We start from the raw sequence: 11,144 nt of genomic DNA, 5'->3' as shown, positions 1-11,144 counted from the left end.
CTGGTAGTTCATAAACTGGCAACACGATGTTGATAATTGAAACTTCTGCACACTCTAAACTCATGTTTAATACATTTCTATTGTTTTTTTATGATTTAAAAGGCTAATCAGTTTATAGATGGCAAACATTTTCAGTCGACAGTAGTGATGAGAGAAAACAGAAAGAGTGGTGGCTTCTTCCTCCACCTCTTCTGCCTCTTCCACCTATACCACCACATCCACAGCTCCTCAAGTTCCTACTGCACCCCCTGGTTCAAGATTTAAATTTTTATGTTATTTCAGGTCATTTCTCTATCCACATTTGTTTGCAGGACAATTGTACTGCTCTTACACCCATTTTGGATCCTATTGCAACCCTTTTGCCCTTTTGATGACTTTTTTACAGCTATTTTTAAGCCCCAAAAATAGAGTCCCCATTGACTTCAATGGAATTTGTTGTTCGGAGTCAAGTTTGGAACCGGTACCAAACTTTGAATCAAAGTTTGGTCGAACCATTTGAACTCAAACATCCACTGGTCCGCTCATCACTAGTCAACAGACCTTTTTCATGTCACCTGATAGTAAGATTTTAGGAAAGCATGGAGAGTGAATTGTGGTCTACTTGATTTATCTATTGATATTAACTGCATATAGGAAATACATGGATAGCATGGGTACACTAGAGTGGGAGCAGCATTGGCAGCCGCCTCCTGGAATTGATCACTAATGATAAATTTATTGTCCACCAACATATCCAAGTTCAGTTCAGTGACAATCTTATAATGTATTTGCTATATAATATATAATAGAAGAATTTGTTTCCTTGACCCAATTGTTAATTTTTTCATTTATTCGCAAAAAACTTTACTTTAAATTTCTAATCCCAAGAGTCCAAATCACCCTGTCATAATAAATTACCCTCCACTGTATTAATTACCTTATAGAGAACAGTATTGTCTGCAAATTTTAAAATTCTTCGCTATAAGCTCCCTGTAAAGTCAGTACTTATAATGTATGAACAAATATAACTTAAACCTGACCTTTATAGCATCCTACATGTACCTAAGACAAAATCAGTCACCATGTGCTTTCAAGATTATTGTGATATGCTGTGGTGTGTTTTGAATTTACATCATATGGACAAGGCAAAAATCCTTTAAAAAAACTGGCAAATGGACCCCAAATCCCATTAAAGTTTTGAATAATCCCTATAAGAAGGCAAACTTTTACCTCCATATTATATGAGTACACATTAGAAGACTGCACACAAGTAGGACATGACATTAAGAAAACATTTATGGAAGTCATGACGGCACAAAATAACATGAAAAGGCAATGTTTTGTGATCCACCATCCTCTACACTATGTACTGTCTACAATATGTGTTATGTGTTAGAGGAGTATATAACAGTATCTATAGAGAAAATGATGTGTGAGTTAATTACAGATTTGTCCTGTGAGTAAAACTCTTTCACAAACTTATTGGTACGGTCCAGTGATGGCAGTCAGGATCGGTGATTGTCCTTGTTCCCTGCACATTTAAAAGGTATGTACTATGACATGTATGGACACTTTGTGTATAATTGCATTACAGACAAAGACACATTTCCTTATACACTTCACAGATTACAATATCTTCTAATTCCTTTCACTTACAGTCAGTACTTACTAGACATGGACCCTCTACACACTCAGGACTTGATCTCCAGTCAGTGTCTTCTCCTCAGAAAGTCAGTGATCCAAGTGAATTCCCTTGGTGAATTCTAGCTTTCTTAGCCATGCTTGGGTCTTTTATACCTCTTTGGTGGCTATAGCTATCTGCTCCTCCTCTTCCCCCCAGGAGGCGCCCAGTCCCACCTTCATAATCATGAAACTTTGTTCATCAGATCTGGCTTCCCTCATTACAATATACAATGGAAGAATAATGGCCCCACCTTCTCATCAACAAGTTTAGCATTTTCTGGCCTCCTGAGATGGTTCTTCATTTACACATTGTATTTGCAGGGTAGAGACCTATTGTTCACACTCCTATTTAGCATCTGTAAGAGATCCCTGGGATACTCCGAGACCTTTTCATGTGAGAATCAGTGTAAACAATGAGCATTTTACATCCTGATGAGATACATTTCATCCAGACCTACAACTACATGACTCTCCATTTTTAATTCACATATATGACATACTCCATATTATATTCAGTAGAACAGATTATAAGTCTTTCATTATAAACCCTCTATGACAACTTGTTATAGGATTTTTTTTTATTTTCAGATATCAGGCCGATACGATTCAGTTATTAATTATGCATTACTGGGTCAGCTTTAATCAACCACACACATTTCATGATCAGATACATCAGTTTTTGATATATGACACAATTTCTACATCATATGCTCTGTAGTTTAGGTTTCATAACAAATGATCAGCTAAGAGAAGAATGTTAATTGCTGTTTTTTGAACTCTGTTTTTTTTTGAGATTGAATATAGAAGAAGGAAAAAACATGACAATCTAAAATAGAAATCCAAACTGGATGCTGCTTGTTACACCATTACTTCATCAGAGATATTTCTGTTACTTACTTACTAAGAAGCAATCTGATAAATCAAAAATCAAAGGGGTTATTCAGGTAAATTTAATGATGACTTGTCCTAAAGTCATCATTTAGTCAAAACTACCTTTTTTAAAACAGACAGGACAGCACATATTAAACTGATTATCTTGCCTCTTTTCTTGGACATTTTGAAAGTCAGTCCAGTAGCTTATCGAGAAGCTTATGAACGATCTAATATGAGGCAGAAAAGGGCTAGCATTACCTTAATTTTGTTATATAAATCATTTTCGGGGGGGGGGGGGCTGGGGTTGGTGTTGTCACTCCCATATTTCAAAGGTTATTTTCACGTATCCTGTCTTTGGACAGTTATGGAGAAGACATCCTGCTTTGGTACAAATGGTAAATAGACCATTGTTTAATAATATATTTTCTTTTTTAGAATCAGAGGATTTGAGGTGAGGTATTTATAAGAATAGAGCAATAAATGTCCTGATTAGTAGAGTTGAGCGGACACCTGGATGTTCGGGTTCGACTGGTTCGGCTGAACTTCAGAAAAATTTTGAGTTCGGAACCCAAACTTGATCCCGAACCCCATTGAAGTCAATGGGTACCCAAACTTTTGAGCACTAAAATGGCTGTAAAAATGTCATGGAAAGGGCTAGAGGGCTGCAAATGTCGTCAAAATGTGGTTAAGAGCATGGCAAGTGTTCTGCAAACAAATGTAGATAGAGAAATGACTTAAAATAACAAAATACGTAAAAATAAAAAATAATAATCGTGCTCTAGGAGGACCAGGTCCATATGGAGTAGGAGGTTGAGGAGGCGCTGGATGTGGCGGTGTAGGTGGAAGTTGCGGTGGAGGAGGAGGAAGCCAACACTTCTTTTTGATTTTAAATGTATTTGAATTTTTTTAAATTAGGGTACACCCCAAAACATTGGGAAATATAACCTGTGATAACCCCCTCCAGTCATGCTAAACACACGTTCAGACAATACACTGGCTGCAGGGCAGGCCAGCACCTCCAAGGGGTAAAGGGCAAGCTCAGGCCATGTGCCCAATTTGAAGACCCAGAAGTTGCAGTGGCTGACCACTGTCAGTCAGTTCGTGTAGGCGTGTGCACACTTACTGCCCCACCATGTCGCATGTCCCCGTGATGTTCACAATCCAATTTGATATCTGCTCTATCAACTTTCGATGTTCTTTTATGCGCCCACCATGGTGATCACGGGTGGCGGGGAATCAGGGTTCCAGGCCAGAGAGTGAGAGTGAAAAAGAGAGACTACATCCAAGGAAGGATACATTTTTTCAAATTTAAAATTATAGAGTTGAAATATGGGAAAAATTATTAAAGCGTAAAAGTGTGAAATATTTTCAAAGTTTAAGTATTGAATAAAAGTATGTGGTGCACAATAATTACTGAATAATATATTACATTTTATTCCCTGTCACTTATGCATAGTAGGTGTTTGATCACTTTTAATAAAAAAATGATTGGGTAGTTGAAGTGACAAAAAATTGCAAATTGCCATTATGGCCTCCATAAATTTCAGGGAGTGCAAGTTACAATATGCTTTTTACCATTTTTGGTGCCATAATGGCCTCTATTAAATCCAGGGATGCAGGGACCAACATGCATGCTGAGCCCACTTTATACCTCTCCTGGTGCCAGACCGGTTGCAATGAATGCAATGAGAGCAGGCTATAGCTTTATAATTACACTGATTAAAGTCAGCCTATGGGGCAGACAAGCTGGTCAGGGGTGCAAGAATAACTGGAGTCAGCCGCACCTCCAGCTCAGTACAACTGCAAAAAAGGGGCTCATGTCTTTTAATATATCATGCTCAAGTTTAGAGCGCCAGCTCCAAAAATTAAAAAAGTTCTGATTCAGATGAAACCGAAGTCTTTCTTATTTGTTTTGGGCAAAGAGAGGGAGAGGGAGAGAGGGCCAAATTTTGATAAATTTCTGTGCAGACTTTGGACTGTTTTCACTGAAACAAACAAAATGTCTCTTTTTATGGTTAAAATTCTTGTGACTGTGTTTAAATCAAGCAATCAAGTGTGGAACAGTCTAAAGTCCAAGCTTGGGACAAAGCATAGCCCTTTTACCAAGATCCTTATCTGCTCCACAATTAGAACTGTAGATGTTAATACAAGAACACTATCCATCATTTCTTGCAGATCTACTGCTTCTTCTTCTGGGATGGATATCTTATTTTCTCCTCTTTCCTCTTGATAATTTCCTTTATGTTCAGTTTCTTGAGAGGACTCAATCAGTCTTATATTGTCAACAGCTTATAGCAAATGAAATGAACTTAAGAACATATTTCCAAATATATTATCAATATTATATCAGGGTGTCATCTTACTGAAAATTGTTGAAAAGGGAGTTAAATATGTAGATAGAAAAGAGACGACTTTGGACGATTTGTTAAAACCAAATTTTTTCAGGTAGCCAAGAACTCAAAAAACCTGGCTAACCATAGAGGTTCAAGTTGCAATGTGAGCACCTATGCTCAGACAAGAGGAACTTTAATGCTTCTTATAATAAAGAAGGTGTATGACATTAAAGAATTTATCCGTTGTGTCAACAATCCAGCAGTTTATAAAATTAATTGTACTGATTGCAATAAATTATATGTATGATGTAGAATCAGGAAACTAAAAACTAGAATTTCAGAACGTACATCAGATATCAGTAAGAAACACAGATTTATCTAATTTATGACCTAAATCATATTATAGTATCACTCACTTCGAATTCCACCAAACTTTTGAATATGTCTCTGATGCAAGATGGGGATGTGTGCAGTAAGGCTGGTATGGTGATAGGTCTAAGTTGGTTTCAAAAGTGAAATGTAAACTCTGCATGATCTTAAAACTCGCAATCGGGAAAGAATGCCTTATATTATTTTTATGAATGTAACTAATAAGTAATTTTATTAAGCGCTGGAGAATCAGTTTCTTTTAACTATTTTTATGGCTGGTCAACAGACTCTATATGATAGATTTTTACAGGTGTCTTAATTTCACCATATATAGTCAAACATATATTTTGACTATAGCACTTCTCACATTCAGGACAAGAAAATGGCTTCTCTCTTCTGTGAATTCTCAGATGTTGAACAAGACTTGATTTCCAACGAAAACACTTCTCACATTCAGTACATGAATATGGCATCTCTTCTGTGGGAGATTTATGATGTTGAACAAGATTTGATTTCTGACTAAAACATTTCATAAATTCAGTATAAGAATATGGCTTTTCTCCTGTGTGAATTTTCTGATGTTTAACCCCTTAAGGACCGGGCTCATTTTCACCTTAAGGACCAGGCCATTTTTTTGCAAATCTGACCAGTGTCACTTTAAGTGCTCATAACTTTAAAACGCTTTGACTTATCCAGGCCGTTCTGAGATTGTTTTTTCGTCACATATTGTACTTCATGACACTGGTAAAATGAAGTCCAAAAAATTATTAACCCTTTAGGTGTTGCACAAGAGTTATTGGCAAATGGGGAGGAAATTTAAGAATTTCAATTTTTTCTACTAACAAAGCAAGGGTTAACAGCCAAACAAGATTGTATCTTTATTACCCTGACTCTGCCGTTTACAGAAACACCCAATATGTGGCCGTAAACTACTGTACGGCCACACAGCGGGGCGTAGAGTGAAAGGTGCGCCGTATGGTTTTTGTAAGGCTGATTTTTATGGACTGGTTTTTTGACACCATGTCCCATTTGAAGCCCCCTGATGCACCCCTAGAGGAGAAACTCCCTAAAAGTGACCCCATCTAAGAAACTACACCCCTCAAGGTATTCAAACTGATTTTACATACGTCGTTAACCCTTTAGGTGTTGTACAAGAGTTATTGGCAAATGGGGATGAAATTTGAGCATTTCATTTTTTTGCCTAATTTTCAATTTTAACCCATTTTTTCCATTAACAAAGCAAGGGTTAACAGCCAAACAAGACTGTATCTTTATTGCCCTGACTCTGCTGTTTACAGAAACACCCCATATGTGGCCGTAAACTACTGTACGGCCACACAGTAGGGCGTAGAGTGAAAGGTGCGCGGTTTGGTTTTTGGAAGGCAGGTTTTGCTGGACTGTTTTTTTGACACCATGTCCCATTTGAAGCCCCCCTGATGCACCCCTAGATTAGAAATTCCATAAAAGTGACCCCATCTAATAAAATACACCCCTCAAGCTATTCAAAACTGATTTTACAAACTTTGTTCACCCTTTAGGTATTGCACAAGATTTAATGGAAAATAGAGACACAATTTAAAAATTTCACATTTTTGGCAGATTTTCCATTTTAATATTTTTTTTCCAGTTACAAAGCAAGGGTTAACAGCCAAACAAAACTCATTATTTATGGCCCTGATTCTGTAGTTTACAGAAACACCCCATATGTGGTCGTAAACTGCTGTACGGGCACACGGCAGGGCGCAGAAGGAAAGGAATGCCATACGGTTTTTGGAAGGCAGATTTTGCTGGACTGTTTTTTTGACACCATGTCCCATTTGAAGCCCCCCTGATGCACCCCTAGAGTAGAAACTCCAAAAAAGTGACTCCATTTTAGAAACTACGGGATAGGGTGGCAGTTTTGTTGGTACTAGTTTAGGGTACATATGATTTTTGGTTCCTCGATATTACACTTTTTGTGCAGCAAGGTAACAAGAAATAGCTTTTTTGACACGTTTTTTTTTTTGTTATTTACAACATTCATCTGACAGGTTTTATAATGTGGTAATTTTATAGAGCAGGTTGTCACGGACGCGGCAATACCTAATATGTATACTATTTTTTTTATTTATGTAAGTTTTATACAATAACTTCATTTTTAAAACCAAAAAAATGTTTTAGTGTCTCCATAGTCTAAGAGCCATAGTTTTTTCAGTTTTTGGGCGATTATCTTGAGTAGGGTCTCATTTTTTGCGGGATGAGATGACGGTTTGATTGGCACTATTTGGGGTGCATATGACTTTTTGATCGCTCGCTATTACACTTTTTGTGATGTAAGATGGCAAAAAATGGCTTTATTTACACCTTTTTTGTTTTTATTTTTTTACGGTGGTCACCTGAGGGGTTAGGTCATGTGATATTTTTATAGAGCCGGTCGATACGGACGCGGCGATACCCAATATGTATACTTTTTTTTTATTTATGTTAGTTTTACACAATGATTTCATTTTTGAAACAAAAAAAATTATGTTTTAGTGTTTCCATAGTCTAAGAGCCATAGTTTTTTCAGTTTTTGGGCGATTATCTTGAGTAGGGTCTCATTTTTTGCGGGATGAGATGATGGTTTGATTGGTACTATTTTGGCGTACATGTAACTTTTTTGATCACTTTTATTACCTTTTTTGGGAAGTAAGGTGGGCAAAATTTCAATTTTCTCATAGTTTTTATTTTTTTATTTTTATGGCGTTCACCGTGCGGGGAAAGTAACATGACCGTTTTATAGATCAGGTGGTTATGGACGCGGCGATACCTAATATGTGTAGTGTATTTTATTTTTTTAATTTTTATTCAGTGATAAATGTTTGTTTTTTTTATCTTAACTTTTTTCACTTTTTTTTACATTTTTGTGACCCAGACCCACTTGGTTCTTGAAGATCCAGTGGGTCTGATGTCTGTATAATACAGTACAGTACAATATATATTGTTCTGTACTGTATTTTACTTACACTGTACAGATCTATGCTTTTAGCACAGATCTGTTCAGCACCATGGAGAGCAGGACGCCTGAGCAGGCGTCCTGTTGCCATGGGAACCTTCCCCGTCTGCTCAGAACGTCGCAGACGGGGAAGGGTAAGCACAGGGCTGAGGGGGGCTGTCGGGGGGCTCTCTCCCTCTCCATCGGGGGGCTGCAAAGGCACAGCAGCCCCCCGATGGAGAGGGAGGGAGCTCCCTGACCGATGACAGTTAACTTTTTCCATACAGCGGTCCGTACGGCACAGATGTCAGCCGTTTATACCAGGGTGCCAGCAATGTGCTGGCACCCTGGTATACCCACTACAAGCCAACGATTGTTCATGGGGAGGCGGGCGGGGGATCGCGATCCCGCCTGCCTCACCGCCCGCCTCCCGCAACGCCCCCACCGCCTGCGACATATTGATTTTAGCCACTCTAAAGTTTCTGATCCCCACAGTCAGGGACCGCGGGGATCAGAAACTGCAAAAAGCGCAGCAAACCGCAGGTCTGAATTGACCTGCGGTTTTCTGCGATCGCCGATACGGGGGGTCAAATGACCCCCCCCTGCATTGTTACGGGATGCCGGCTGAATGATTTCAGCCGAAATCCCGTTCCGATTAACCCCTGGGGCGCCGGAATACAGATTTTAAGTCAGGACGTACCGGTACGTCCTTGGTCCTTTAGGACTCGGGAAATAGGGCGTACCGGTACGTCTTATGTCCTTAAGGGGTTAACAAGACTTGATTTTTGACTAAAACACTTCTCACATTCAGGACATGAAAATGGCTTCTCTCCAGTGTGAATTTTCTGATGTTGAACAAGATGTGACTTCTTACTAAAACAATTATAACATTCTGTACATGTAAATGGCTTCTCTCCTGTGTGAATTCTTAGATGTTCAACAAGATTATCTTTTCTAATAAATGATTTATCACATTCTGGACATTTAAGCAACCTTTCACCTTGATGAAGTTTCTTAGTTCTCTTTTCAAAAGGTTTGCTATATTCAGATCTTGTCGACATTTCACCCAGTCTATGTTCAGTACTATTACTGACAAGTTGTACTTGATTATCTTCTACTTTTTAAGAGGAAGAGAAAAGATAAGTCCAGTAGCCTCATATCCCGTCCTCACCTGGAGAAAGAAGAACATATTTATAAGATAAAAGGTCCTTATTTTCTTTGCAAATAAAAAAATGTATGCTACCAATACATAAATATATGTAACCTGCTTCCCCATACTTATCACTGCTGACATCCCCTGACAAGGCTCCACATTTTATTAGTGATACACATGGATAAGAGCTCCATGCTACACCGGGTTATTACACAGTTATGTTTGAATGGTCTTGTATGGAGATTTTCTCTCCTTGGATGTCATATTCAAAGACTTATGTTCCTCTATTTATTTTTGCATTTTACCTTTTTAGCACTTTGGTTGATTATTAATCCTGAAGACCAGTCTATACCAATGTGTTCACATAAAGATTTTATTGCACTTTAATATTATTTCTTTATGAACTTTACATTTCGGTCCATGTGCTATGTAGCTAAACTATTTTTTACTTATTAAATAAATTAAAAACATGACAATCATGTCTCTCTGTCTATTAGAGAGGTGCTGGTAGTTCATAAACTGGCAACACAATGTTGATAATTGAAACTTCTGCACACTCTAAACTCATGTTTAATACATTTCTATTTTTTTTTATGGAAAAGAATCAAAATTAGGGCGAGCACTCAACACCTGGACCAATAGAATGAAGCTAAAAGATTTATTAAATCACAATTTGTAAACACGTGTACATTTCAATAAAATATAAAAATAAAAATAAAAATAAAATACGTAATGACAAAAACCACATGTAGGGATAAAGGAATCGTGTCGGTCACTTTTCAAATGCTATATGGAATCTAACACTTGTAATAGGGCAACTGTTAGTGGTCAGCCTAATCAATTGAAGACTGACATGGGCAAATGACCCTTGTGTAGATAGATTCGTCAATTGCTAGTGCTGGCTTAAGTCCGCGGTTCCAGTATTAGTCACGTAATGAAGCGGCTGAATCCAACAGTTGCTTCTAATGAATGAGCAAAGGTAACAATGTCCTTTAATAACAGTAGTAAACTGTGCTATCTGATGTATATAGCTCCAACAATAGCTTCTAATGTGTGAGCATAAGTAGCAATGTCCTTCAATCACAGTGGTAGGTAATGCTGGCTTTTATATGAGGCTCCAATAGTAGTAGCGCAATGGAGCGGCTCAATCCAGCGTTCGCTACTAGCGTATGGACACAGATATCGATGTCCTTCAATAGCGATGAGTCAGTGTGGTAGCCGTACACATTCAATAGTATGCTGGGTCGCATACAAACTACAGCGGTAATGTTCCTACCTTCCTCTTTAGTCAGGTAACGAGGACGTCTCTATGGACTTATACGGTGGATACGCTGCAGGTCAGTCGTTCCGGCGTCTGGATAGTGACTGCTGAGGTTCACTGTCTCCAGATCTCGCGGGATTACGGAAGCAGTGAGTGTCCTGGATAGCCCAAGGCGCTGTTTGATAGATTCTGTACTTGGCGTCCTAGACATCAATATTCTCCGATTTGGATTATGTTTGCATGGCCATGCATAGAGTGCGGAGGTGCTTCTGTGCACCTCCGCACCTCCGCACTCTATGCATGGCCATGCAAACATAATCCAAATCGGAGAATATTGATGTCTAGGACGCCAAGTACAGAATCTATCAAACAGCGCCTTGGGCTATCCAGGACACTCACTGCTTCCGTAATCCCGCGAGATCTGGAGACAGTGAACCTCAGCAGTCACTATCCAGACGCCGGAACGACTGACCTGCAGCGTATCCACCGTATAAGTCCATAGAGACGTCCTCGTTACCTGACTAAAGAGGAAGGTAGGAA

The sequence above is a fragment of the Bufo bufo genome, chromosome 3 (genome assembly GCF_905171765.1).
Source record: "Bufo bufo chromosome 3, aBufBuf1.1, whole genome shotgun sequence".
NCBI classification, from domain to species: domain Eukaryota; kingdom Metazoa; phylum Chordata; class Amphibia; order Anura; family Bufonidae; genus Bufo; species Bufo bufo.
Note: the sequence above shows the minus strand (reverse complement) of the source record.